Source organism: Panthera tigris, chromosome D4 (genome assembly GCF_018350195.1).
Source record: "Panthera tigris isolate Pti1 chromosome D4, P.tigris_Pti1_mat1.1, whole genome shotgun sequence".
In the NCBI taxonomy this organism is placed as follows: domain Eukaryota; kingdom Metazoa; phylum Chordata; class Mammalia; order Carnivora; family Felidae; genus Panthera; species Panthera tigris.
Window position 1 is genome coordinate 90,281,603 of NC_056672.1, and position 13,677 is coordinate 90,295,279.

A 13,677-nucleotide genomic window follows, 5' to 3' on the forward strand; every position below is an offset into this window, starting at 1 on the left:
AGTGGGATCCAGATCCGCCCTGCCCTGAGGGAGCTCCTGGTCCGCTGGGGGAGTGAAAGTCCACCAAACTGCGGGGTGGACAGGGGCAGGACAGACGGACGGATGGACGGAAGTGCACCTGGGCTACGCGGCACACGGGGGCAGGCTCAGGTCCCCAGCTTGGGGACCAGGCATGCCTCCTGGCCATGAGGGGATACCCCAGCTCAGTGCTTAGAAACACGTGGGGCCAGCCAGATGGGGAGGCCGTGGGGAGGGAGGTCCTTCTCAGGGCCCCAGGGTGGGAAGTGACTTGGTCCCGGGTTGGAGGAGGCTGTGACCGGCAGGTGTGGCTACAGCATGAGCCCGAGCGGGGTGCCAAGGGACAGCAGTCAGGCTTGGAGGGTGGGGGTCCGGCCTCGGACGCTCAGACCTGGCCTGTGCGCAGCGATGCTCGTAGATGCCGCATGTGTGCCCGTGTGAAGATCTTATGTCCCTGTGGCTACACGGCCACAGCTCGTCCTGTCGCCCTGGACGGCCACATGTATTTGGACCTACGGCTGCAATTTCAGGGGAAGAAGCAGCTAGGGTGCCCGCCCTCACCCACCCCTGACCTTTGAAGGCTTCGTCTCGGGTGTACCCAGAATGTCTGTGTATTTGCAGAGCTTGGCTCGCAGCAACTCTGTGACCCAGGAGACCAACAGAGGCCTGGGGTCTCACGGGCTTTCCTCTGTGGGAGACGACAGATTAGCTGCCCAAGCAAGTGGCTCTTCTGCGAAGCCGGGCTCCTTCTTGCCGGTAACGATGGGATCTGCTTTTGCAGGCCCGGAGGATGAATATCCAGTTCCCGCTGCCCCTAAAGGGACTGGCTGGTGGGCTTGGACAAAATGGGGGATTCGGACCTTCTGGGGCACGGTGGCGAGGGAAGGGACTACCGGTTGTGGGGGTCAGGGCCCCCCCCCCCCCGCCATCCAGAACATTCACATCGTCCCCAGGAGCAGCCGGGCTGCAGGTGGGGCTGAGAGTGGGCAGGGGGCTCAGGGATCCTGCCCCCCTGGCTGGGACATGGAACCCGGCTTCCGTGTGTCCAGGGGGCGGGGAGCCGCGTTGCACTTGAGTGTTCCAGTGTGGGGGTGGGGGGGCAAGGATGCCCGCTCCTGCCTCGCCGTCTTCCATTTCACAGACTCGTATTTGTCAGGATAAAGGTTGAGTGCCCTCCGGACCCCTGTTTCTGAGAAACTGCCCGCTCCCGCCTTGGCCATGTCTCTTCCTTCTTTTCAAAGCTCAGACATAAGGCCTCGGGGCCAAGAGCTCCGAGCATGCGGGCTGGCCCCTGAAAGGCAGGCGGGTGGCCCCCAAACCTGGGTGGAGCCAGCCCCGCGCCTCTCTCCGGGCAGCTCCCAGATGCTGGCAGCGCCCAGTCCCTGGGCGGCTCGGAGGCCACGCCCCCACCCACGACAGCCCTGGTAGAAGTGAGGAGGCTGGCTGACGGCTGAGCGTCCCCAGGAGGACCCGGCACTTTCTCTGATGCACCCCGAGGACCTCGTGCTCCCCCCTCGGGGAGGGCAGGCGGGGTTTGGCCCGGTTAGAACTGCCCGCAGCTTCTGCGACAGGTTGAGGGCAGCGGCCTCGCTGTGCGTGGCCTCCTGATGCTCGGCCCTCCCCCCACCCCAGGTCGGCCAGCCTGATCTGTAAACTTGAGGACCCGGAACACACCCCCCCCTTCCCGCCTCTGGGAAGCTGAGCTGGCCTTTCCTCGGGTGGGAGGGCGCTGCAATCCTGGTGGCCCCTGGGGGAGCAGCGGCCTGGCCGGGGGAAGGGCTCCCGGGCCGGCCACAGACTGGGGGCGCAGTCCTGCCACACCGGGCCCCCTCCTCGAGCTCCTGTCCACCCCGTCTCGGCCGGGGCTGACCGGCCTGTGCGGGACGTGACGGCTCGGGAAAGAACACTGGGCCCCAGAGCTCGGAAGGTGCTAGAGAGAGAGACAGCGAGGCGGTCGGGGGAGGGTCTGGTCCTGCCGAGATGGACGTGGGTGCCCACACGGAACCACGGTGGCCAGACCGTGGGCTCTGCAGGTTTCGGTCCTGCCCTGTCACTTTCCAGCTGGCCCTGACCGTGGGCAGGCGCGCCTGCCTCCCCCCACACGTCCGGTGCCTCAGCTGGGGTGGTACTCTCACCCCCCACTCGGGGGGCGTCGGAGAGGATCGAATGGGTTCACACAGGGAGCGCGAACCTTGAGCCACAGCCCCGTGGAGGTGTCTGCAGGGAGGGTGTCTCAGATTCCAGGGGAGCCACATGGCCTTTTTACTCATCTGCACGTGTGAATTTGCCTACAACACACGCGAATGGCGGGGGCCATTTTCGAAAAGGTTAAACGGTTGCTTTGCACAAACTAGAATCGTCACCCGTGTGTTGCCTACGTGGTAAAAAATGACGAAAAGTTAATAAAACAGAAAACTCTGCATCCGTCGTCCCTGATGGGAGGCCAGCTGGCTGCAGGGCTGGGGATGGAACGGGCCCGGGGGGGGGGGGGGGGGGGGGGCGGGGCGTGGCAGGGGCTCCGCCGGTCGCGGCTCTGCACGTGCGGACGCATCTGTGGGTGCACGACGCCTCTCAGCAGGGCGCGATGAGCGGAGGAAGGGGTTCATGGAAGGGCCGGGTCTTGGAGGGTGTGCAGGATTTTACCAGTCGGGGAGCAGAGATGTGCACGAAGGGAACAGCCTGTGTGTGTGCACGCACGGGTCCCTACACACACACACACACACACACACACACACACACACGGTCCCTCCGTATATGCTGGGGGTGGGGTTGCCACCTGACAGGAGGGGAAACTGGAGAGCAGGTGAGGCCAGTCCGCTGGCAGGCGTGCAGACTGGACGAGGCCCGCAGCGTGATGCAGTGTGGACTCTGGAAGCAGGAACCTGAGCCGAGAAGGGTGACTCGGTCCCAGCATCTCGCTGGGCAGGGGCCATCGGAGGGACGGTTCACCAAGAGAGGTCTCAGTGCACAGTGGGCGGTGGGCGGGACGCTGGGGACAGGCTTCACCAAGTCCTCAGGTCTCAGTGGCGGCTCCTGAGTAGGTCGGGGGTTCCAGAAGCTTACAAACCCCTCTTCAGGCTTCTTCTCAGACACTGTGGGACGCCGGCACACGGCCCTACCCCACAGAAGTCACCCAGCTTGGGAAAGCCTCCAGACAAGAAGCTCGCACATTCCTCTGGTTTGGGGCTAGAGATATCCTCCCACCCACAGGGCTGGAGGGGGGCGGGGGACTGCTTTGTCAGGCTGGGATGGGGGCCAGCCGAGCCCCGGGACACGCCGTCCCCTGGCCTGGCCTGGCCTGGCCTCCTGGAGCAGGGCCCGTGCTGGCAGTGGCGTCTGAGCCTGTGTTCCAGGCGAGGCTGGGACAGTGTCCTCAGGACACAGCTGTGCCCAGCTGTTTCCCGAATGACATCGTCCAGAAAGTCCAGCCTCTCCCCAGCAGCTCTGCTGACCAAGGGACACAGGTGTCGGGGCCCTTTTGGGGACCTATGACCTTTGGGGTAACAGGACAGAGGCCAAGACCTGCCCGGCTCGCAGAGTTTCGGGAAAACTGTTGACTTCCTGAGGGCTCCCAGCTACGCTCGGGGGCTCGGAAGTATTGTCCACGGCCCAGCCCAGGGGATGCCCTTTGCTCAGGCTTGTAAAGTTAGGGGAGGCCCTGTCTTCCAATGGAAGAGCTCATAACTCCCTCGTCATGGCCGCCAGGGTCCCCCACAGAGAAATGCCAGCAGCCTTAGAAGAGCGGTCCCAACCTTGAGGTCCAGCCGGATTGGCCAACGTGGGCACCGGTCCCTCCTGGAATGCAGAACGTCTGACCGCCGCCGTTGGCCTCTGCAGAGGAGGGATCTGCAGACGTCCTCCACTCACCGCTGCACCCACTCGCACTGGAATAGAAGCTTCGGAGGGCAGTGATGTCACCCGTCTCCTTCCCTGCCATATGTCTGGTGCCCCAGCAGTGCCTGGCGTCTCGAGGAGGCTCAATGAATATCTGGCGAATGAATACATTCACCAATTACTAACTCATTTGTTGACGATGGCAGAGTTTAAGTGCACGGACCCTGGAGCCAGAGGGTCCTGGCTCCGAGGTTTGAGTCTGTGATTGACCGGCCCTTTATTGAACGTCCCTGTGCCTCAGTTTTCGCTCACGTATAAAATAAAGGCAAAAGATTTCCGTTCTTCTTAGTATGAAAAGCCGCTACAAATTCGGGATAGACTAAAAGATGTCCGTCTTGGATGCTATCTTCCGTTGGCTAGGGGGCGCAGAATCTTCGGGCCAGGATGGGAAAAGGGGGCGCCCCAGGGAGGAACGTGGCGCACTGAAGCTGGTTGTGCTCTGAGATGTAGGGGGATGAGGCCACCAAGCCACCTCTGGAACAACAGCCTGGATGCATTGTTTGTGAAACCAGGGAGCACCGCAACTGGGAGGCACAGACCTCCCGAGCAAAGCAAACTGCTGGCCCGGAGCAGAGTTTTATCAAGGGTGGCATCCCAGCGGGGAGTTTGGGGGCTGGATGGTCTTGAAATGAGGAAGCGTAGTCCCAGGCGTCTGGCTGCCGCTGATTGGCTGACCGCAGCAAGTTGTCTGCCGCTGATTGGCTGACCGCAGCCAAGTTGTCACCAGTAGGTTGGGGTGGATTTGAAGCTGGTTCTGGTGTTAACTGGTTTTGATGGCCAAAGAGCAACGTGTCCTCTCTTTTTGAATTTTTTAAATGTTTATTTATTTTTGAGAGAGAGAGAGAGAGAGAGAGAGAGAGAGAGAGAGTGTGTGTGTGTATATATATATATATATATATATATATATATATATGGGGGAGGGGCAGGGGGAGGGGCAGAGAGAGAGGGAGACACAGAATCCGAAGGAGCTCCAGGCTCCGAGCTGTCAGCACAGAGCCCCATGGGGGGCTCGAACTCATCAGCCGTGAGATCATGACCTGAGTTGACATCAGATACTTAATTGACTGAGCCACCCAGACACACCTGTCCTCTCTTTTTGAATACGGGGACTTGAAACTTTTCTGTTCTCATAGGTGGATTGGAGCATCGTATTTTGGCTCCCTTTGGGGCTAGGGACAGAAGACAAAGCGCCGAGCCTGGCCATGCTGGGGGTGAAACAGAAGACCACCTCCATGAATAGGGGACTCCCAAGTCCCCCCTCGCTGTAAGGGAAACCAGAAAAATCCATCTGTTCTTTAGGTGTCGCATCAACAGTGCTTATCTCAAGCCCTGGTGCCGAGGCCGAGGAGGAAAAATGCTCTGGGAACCCATAATTACAAGCTGGCCCCATGTGTGTGCAACCTGAATTCACATCCCCTCAAGTATCCCCCCAACCTCAAACAAGGGATTTGCGGTTAAAGGGCTCTGAGGCTGGGAGAGCCCTAGGTGTGCAGGAGAAGCAAAGGCAGGCACTTTCCAAAGGAAGCTGCTTTTCTGCCAGGCCTCTGGGAATTTCCACAAAGTTCCACAGCAAATGAGCAGTTCAGAGTCAACATTCACTAAAAAATGAATGGTGCCCATTCATGGTGCCCGAGGAAACAAGGCACCATGAGCAAAAGCTGGCAGAAACAATGGGCGGTAGAATCAGATCAGAAAAAAAAAATCAGATATTAGGAATAGCAGACCTAAAACACAAAACGAACATGTTTTATAGAAGAAATGAAGGGGGCTTGAATACATTAATAAAGAACAAGCATTCTCCTAAAAGTAAAACAAAGAACAAAACAGAACAAAACATGGTACTTGAAATTAAAAACCAGAGGATGGTTTGAACATAATCAAAGAGGGAATTACTAAACTGGAAGATAAGGCAAAGGAGGTTAGGAAAACTGTACTCCTGAGAAAGTAAAGACCTGGGAAACGTGAAACAGCATGGAAAATAAAGTGAGCAGGTACATGGGTCACCAAGTGGGGTTTTGACCATTGAGGAGAGATAGAATAGGGACAGGGCTACATTTGAAGAGAATTAAGGCGGGAACTGTTTCAGATCTAATGAAAGACAGCCACCTGCAAATATAAGAAGCCCAATGTATTGCAAGCAAGATGAGTAGAAAAGGGGTCCACACCTCATCACTTCAGAGGAAAATGATGAACACCCAAGAGCAGAGAAGGCTTGAGAATGAGTTGGAGAGAAAGTATAGATTACCTTTTCAGGAGCTCACCCTTCAGCAGCAACAGGGAGCTCTAAAAAAAAAATAATAATGTCAAAACACAGACAGCAAATGACTGTCAAGCTAGAAGTCAATGTTAGGGAAAAGGGGCCAAAATCAAGGCAAAGAAACATCAAGAAACTGTCCCACGGATGACGTGTACTTGAGGAAGTTCTAAAGGACATGTCTGAGGCAGAAAAACAATGAACCGAGGCTGGGGGTGGGGGGAGCATCAGAAGGGAAGAGAGTCAAAGGGAAGGCTGTGTAGATGGGCAGATTGGAACACATAAAGATGATAGCAATGTAGTGTGGGCTTTGAATGAAGACAGGGCAGAAATACAAGGTAATATGGCCTTTAAGTCAGGAGGGGAGAAACTGGAGAGAAGAGGTTCTAAGTCCTGTAAGGCTCAAGAGGAAGATAAAAGGATTCGGTTCGGCTAGAAATGAAAAGTTTGTGCAAATACTGGGCCAGGGAAAGTTGGAAAAGACTCTATTTGTACCAGAAAAAATATACTTTGTCAAAAAGAACCACCAGACCCAGTCCATTGCTTAACGATTTTTTAAAAAGCTTGATTTATTGGAAGACATAACTGTTCTTACCTTGAATGCCCCTACTAACAAAGACCTCAAGATATAGAAAGCAAAATTGGGCAGAGCTACAAAAAATAACCAACTCACTGTTTGAGTGGGAGATTTGTTTTTGTTTTTGTTTTCTAAAGTTTATTCTTGAGAGGGGGGAGGGGCAGAGAGAGAGGGAGACACAGAATCCGAAGCAGGCTCCAGGCTCCGAGCTGTCCGACGCGGGGCTCCGACTCACGAACGGTGAGATCATGACCTGAGCCGAAATCAAGAGTCGGATGCTTAACTGATTGGGCCACCCAAGTGCCATGTCTTTTTAATTTTCTTAACGATGGCTTCTCGGGAACCAAAGTTTTAAATTTTGATAAAATCTAGCTTACTAATTTTTGTCTTTGATGGCTCACTCTTGTGCTGTCCTTCCGAAGGACGTTTGCCTACCCGAAGGTCACGAGGATTTTCTCTTGTGCTTTCCGCTGGAAGCTTTCGGGGTTTTTTTGAGTGAATTTGGGGGTGTGGTGCAAGGAACGGGTTGAGGTTCGTCTCGTTGGTGCCAGCACCCATTGTTTTAAAGGCTGTTTGTTCCTGGGGCGCCTGGGGGGCTCAGTCGGTTAAGCATCTGACTTCGGCTCAGGTCGTGATCCCACAGTTCGTGAGTTCGAGCCCCGCGTCGGGCTCTGTGCTGACAGCTCAGAGCCTCCCGGGGATTGTCTCTCTTTCCCTCTCTCTCTGCCCTCCCCCACTCACTCTCTCTCTCTCTCCCTCTCTCTAAAAAATAAATAAACGTTTTTTAAAAAAAGCTGTTTTTTCCTGAGTGGGAGGTCTTATCACCTCCCTCTCCGTGATGACGGCATCTTCTTCGTAAGCCAACGAGCTCAACTTGCTGGACCTCCTACAGGAAGCGGACGGTAAACACGTTGGGCCAGTTACAAAAACCCACCAGCCACATGCCCGGGCATAAAGCCAGTCTTTGCCCATTTTTTACACACTGGTGTCTCACAGAGTGACCTCAGGACCAGGGGTCAGTAATAGCTTGAAAATTAGGAAAGAAGGCGTCGTCAGGAGTCCAAAACGAGGACAGTCATGGTGCCTGTCTCAGAGGGCGGTGGAGAGGCCCGAGTCAGGACATACAAAGCAGGGCACCCAAGTGTCCGGAAGGCGCCGTGCACGCCGGCGGCTGGCCCTTTTTTCCTACTTAAAAAATGTTTAAGGTTTATTTATTTATTTTTGAGAGAGAGAGAGAGAGAGAGAGAGAGAGAGAGGCAGGGAGGGGCAGAGAGGGAGGGAGGACCCCAACCAAACAGGCTCTGAGCACAGAGCCCGATGCAGGACTCAGACTCACGGACCACAAGACCACGACCTGAGCCAAAATCAAGAGTCGGACGCTTAATCAACCGAGCCCCCCAGGCGCCCCGGGCGGTTGGCCTTTTATTCCCTCTGCCCCCTGCCCGTCAGGCTCCGTTGCTGACTCACGAACCGGTTTACGTCCTGGTGCTGCCTGCATGGCCGGTCATGCACCAGGCTTGGTGGGGGGGCTCCCTGAGTTCCCGGTCAGCAAGGACGACACCAATGCCTCGCCGGTCACGTCTCCTGCGTGCTCACAGAAGGACGCGGTGCCCAGTGGCTTGGGTGGTCCACAGCGCAGTGCCACATTGTGCCATCGCACAGCAGGACGAGGGGGGCCGTGAGGGGCAGCGGAAAGGACACAGAGCTAGGAAGCCCCACCGCAAAGAGGGTCGAGTCCCAGCTCGGTCGGTGTGAGATGTCAGGTACCCTGACGCTTCACTGATCCCCAGTTTTCCAACCTGTGCAATGGGGACAGCCGTGGTGGCCGGGATGGATCAGGATGAGGAAGCGATCCCAGGTTCGAGAGCCCCTTCTCGGCTCTAAAGTCCGTCATGGGGGCCGATCACACGATTCGTAGGACGTGGGCGTCGTGGGGCCCCATACGGAAGGGCGAGCGTTGGCAGGAAGCAGGATCAGCTGGCCTCTGAGGTTGTCTCTTGAGTTGACATCTTGGGTTCTGCCATTCTGGGATTTCTGGAGCCCGCTGGAGGCCCCAGGCCAGGGACCGCCCCGCCGCCCGGCCCCTCCCCTTCCAGTCCCAGAAGTCAGGGCTGTTGGTCTGAGGCAGGCGGCTTCCCGGAAGGAGCCCAAGCTGATAAGGCCTGCTGCTCCGAGGCCCGCTACCTCGGGCAGGGGGCCGGGGTCTCTGCAAACATCTTCCAGATGTGGCCGCAGCTACTCGACAGCCTGGCTCTGGCTGGGGCCCGCAGCCAGCAGACTCCTGTCAGCCGAGCTATTAGGAAAACAAACCCCAACGAAGGCACCAGGGGCCCAGCTTCTCGGAAGGGAGAGAGGGCGACCGGGCTGGTCATGTAGCTCTAGGCGCTTGCTGGCCCCTTCCTTCTCTGCGGCCTCCAGGCCGGACAGCCCAGCCTGCCCAGCCGGCCCTGAACTTGGGGTGGTCACGGCCGTCGCTGGCTGCCTCCTGGGTGGGGAGTCTCAGTGACCCCTGCCCAGGGCTCCCCGGATCCTCCTCCGAAGCGCCCGCGGGTCGTGATGCGGACCTCGTGACCCCGCTCACCCCAGCCCGGATGGCGGCTTGACCCCATGGTGCCATGGTGCTTGCCATCAGAGTGAGGGTCCGTGCGCCTCTGCCAGCCTTCCCGAGCAGGACAGGTTTTCGGCAGCCTGGGGGAGGGGGTGGTGGCTGTGGGGGAGGTGCCAACACGGCCACTGTGTCACTGGACGGCCCCAGCAGGATAAGCAAGGGTCTCTGCTTCTGGAGACGTTGGGGGCCGAGGGTCGTCCAGGGACCCACGGCCCACGGCTCTCCAGAGCCGTTTCCCACACTTGGCCCCGCCATCCTGGTCCTGGAGTGCAGGTCAGCAGGGGGTCGAGGCCGAGGCTGCTCAGGCTACCGACTAGCCCTTTATCAAGTGTGGGCTCTCCAAGGGGCCAGGAGTCTGCCCTCACCAAGACATGGAAAAGCCCGCCCATTTGTTGGCAAATATTGGTTAAGTGTGCGTGGAGAGTCACCCACGTCCACCTACGTTCCGCTATGGCAGCAACAGCCTCCCGGCCCCCGGGCACCCGGCCCGCGCCCCGTCCGCCCGGCCCCCGCCGCTAGCTCTCGCGGCCACAACGGCCCCCGCGGTGCCCAGACAGACCCCGCTGACCTTCCGCCCTCTCCCTGGACCACCGCTCCCTTCTCCTTAGGTCTGCGAACGGCACACGTTCTGCGGGGTCTTTCCCGACCCCCACCCCCTCGCTCACCTCTGTCTCTGCTTGTGCGAGCCGGGGAGGCAGAGCCCGGGCGTGGCTGGCTCCCCGCGAAGCCCCGAGGTTGGGAAAGCTGCTTGGCAAATGTGACCGGCCGGGAAGGGGGTGATGGTAAAGTGAGGCATCGGGGCGAGACAGAAACCCCAGAGCAGCACTGGCGACGAGGCACAGAGGCGTGGGCCATCCAGCAGCCCTTTCTCGAGCAAGGCCGCACCCCGAGGCCAGCACACGCCTGCCTCTGAAGTCCTGTTCGTGTGCTGGGTTGACCGCAGCCCTCCCCCCTCCCCCGCCCACCCCAGCTCCCAGGGAGGGCAGGAGAGCCCAGGGCGGCCTCCTCCTCCCTCCACCTTTGGACCTTGAGCACGCCAGGCCAGGCCCATCTACGTCCCTCTTATCCTGGATCACATGCCGGCGACAGAAGCCGGGACGGTCGAGCCGGGCAGATCCTTCTCTCCAGCCGGGCAGCAGCAGTTCTCTGGGAAGGATGCAGGGGGTCCGGGGAGGCCCAGGGCCTAGAGGACGGTCAGACTCAGAACCGTGGACCGGTGAAGCCGTCACAGACGAGTCTCAAGAGCCAGGCATCTGCAGGCCCACACGGTTCAGTCCACTTTGCTTTTCTAGCTTCCGTCTCAAACCCGCCTCTTCCAGGCAGCCTTCCTCGCTTACTTCCTTGATCCATAATTCTTAATCCATAATAAACATTTGGTTTGAAGCATTTCATTTTCTTGCTATTTGGTGCCATATCTGGGGTGCGTGTCCCCTGACTGTAAGGGTCCCTCTACTTGATTGCCTGCTACCCTCTGGCTCGCCCAAGACTACTGATCACGAAAACAAGGCCGGTTATTTAAAGGCCACTTAAACAATACCGTGCTAAGCGCTTTGTTTTCAATCACCTCATTTAACCTTGGCAACGCCCAGGTGAGGCAGGCGCCTTACGAAGGAAGAAACTGAGGCCTAGGGGACCAGCAGGGTGCAGGGGGCTTGCCCGAGGTCCCAGAGGGAGATGGAGCCCACGCCTGTTTCCTCACCTCCACACCGGACCTCCCGACCCACACTCCTGCTTCCTCTTTCTGCCTTGTTTTCTTTCCCAAGACCAGGGCAGCCAGCATCTGACTCAGTTCACCCCCTCCGGCCTGAGTGCAGCAGCGGGCGAGGCTGCTGTCCCCCGGCCAGAGGTGAGGAAACCTGCTGCAGAGGTGGGACCGCACGGGCCCCGGGGCGCCGAGCCGTGAGGGATCCCCGGGGGGCGCCCAGCAAGCTCTGGCCACCGGCTAACCGGCCAGCCGGGTCCCCCCGCCCCCGCCCCCACGGCCTTCCTGCCGACTCTGCAGAATTGGCCTTGCCCACATACCTGGCCCTCCTCCCTGCGGGTCCTCGGCCAAGACCCTGCGGCTGAGCCCAGGGCGAATTCCTGCGGCAGCTGCCGCTGCTTTCCCGCTTTCCCTAACTACAATCGCAGCCCGCCAGCCGGCAGGGATGAGGCAGACGGGGAGCCGTAAAGCCTTTTTAAAAGGGGCAATAAAAGTTTTGGGTTTCAGATGGTCTTACTGAAGAAGAGAATAACAGAGACAGGAAATGTCGGTAGCAGGCAAAGGCCACGGGCACACAGACTGCCCTCAGACCAAAACACCTCCTTCTGAGCAAACAGAGGCCGCTGGCTCCCCGGGGCGGACCCCGCCCCCGCTCCAGGGAGGCGGAGGGGCCCCTAGATAGACTGTTTTGTCTGCGTGGTTGTAAGTGTTTATAATACTTCTGCGTTTCTGTGTGTGTGCACGTATGTGCGCACGGGCGTGCGCGTGTGTGCCCGGGTCGGGGGCACCGGTGCTCAAGCGGGGGCACTGCTCCGTGCCCCTTGCTCTGCGGGGTCTGGAGGCCGCGTCCAGGCGCAGGGAGGCCTTTGCGCACCCCCAGCCCCCAGGGTGCAGGGAGGATGCAGCGAGCGGAGAGGGCGCGTCCTGGGCGCTGCAGCCCCTCGGCCCGCGGCCCATGCTCTCACTCAGGACCCCCCGGCCTGCACGTCCAGGGAGCTGTCCCGTTCCTTCGGTTTCTGGCAGACGCGCCGTCCCGTGTGGTAGGCGCCGGCCGCGGCCGCGGGGACAGGACAGGGCGCCGCATCGGATTTGAATCTCAGATGAGCGGCGACGCTTGTCTTCCTGTAAGTGCGTCTCACGTAAATAGGTCCCAAATACCGCGTGAGACACACGTAGGCGAGATCATCGTTTTTTGTCTGAAATTCGTGCGTAACCAGGTGCCCTGCGTTTTATCTGCAACCCTCCACACGTGGCTTCTTACATTTTAGATTAATCAGCTCCTCCGTGGCACCAGCCACATTTCAAATGCCCTGTGGCCATGTGTGTGGCGGGCAGTTGGCGTGGGAATGGTCTCATCATCTCCATCATTTAAAGTTTTTTTTTTTTTTTTAATGTTTACTTGGTTTTGAGAGAGAGAGAGAGAGAGAGAGAGCATGAGCGGTGGCGGGGGGTGGGGGGTGTTAGAGAGAGAGGGAGACCTAGCATCCGAAGCAGGCTCCAGGCTCCGAGCTGTCAGCGCCGAGCCCGACGCGGGGCTCGAACCCACAAACCGCGAGATCATGACCTGACCCGAGGTCGGACGCTAGTGGACTGAGCCCCCCTGGCGCCCCCGCCTCGCCTCCATCATTAAAGCAAGTTCTACTGCACAGGCTGCTCTGGGGCTGCCATCAACTCGGGCTCGGCTTCCAGGCACACGCTGGAGTCGGGACTCAGGCTTCCCTCATCAGGGCCGGCTGGAGGTGAGTCCCGTCCAGAGCCCCAGGGGGCCTGGGGTGGGGCCCTCGGAGGTCCCTCCTGGCACCGGGTGCCATGACTGCTGGATTCTAGGGCACGAAGGCCCCGGGCTCGAGGACACTGGGACTCAGAGGTGTTTGGTCTGAAGGCCATGAGACTTCTTTTCTTCCTTGTTAGTCTCGAGGTGTAGGGCTGGCGGGTCCAAGTGGCCTCTTCTCTTTCTGTCCCCCTCCCGGGCACTCCCCCCCCTGGCCCTTGGCTGGAGCCCCCAAGATGTCAAAGTGGGCCTTGGAAGCCGAGGAAGAGGCCGCTAGGGTTAGGAGTAAGACCCTGGGCACAGCCACCGCTCAGCACCCAGTGTCCAAGTCACCGGGGCCGGCCGCCGGCCTCCGGCCCTCAGTGTCCCTATCTGCACTGTGGGGTCTCCACGGTGCGGACCCTGCTGAGGAGGGGCGCGGTGGGCCTAGAGCCCCAGAGGCGGACGGGGCTGAGGGCTGGAGCGAGCCTCCTAATTGTCCATGACTTACAGACTTGGCTGGGCTCCCAGACGGCCTCATAAATCAGCGTGGCCGCAGTGAGTAGCCTGTTAGTATGGTCCTTAACGCTCTTGGCCGGCCCCTCACCTCCTCCCTGCTCAGGAGCATCCCGCGGCCTCCAACTTTCCATCTGCTGCCGCGGAGCTGGGAGCTGGGGTGTGCTCGCCGGGTGTGTGTGTGGGGGGACACGGGGGAGGGGATGGGAGGGAGGTGACGGGGAGGGAGGCGACTGGCAGAGGCCTGTTTCCAGAGTGATGCCGCAGGCCCCCCGCGTGGCCCCCACAGCCTTCCCTTTCCTTCCTGCCCGGTGTCTCCCCTCGCGGAGCTGGGAGACAGGCCGGACAGGACGATGCT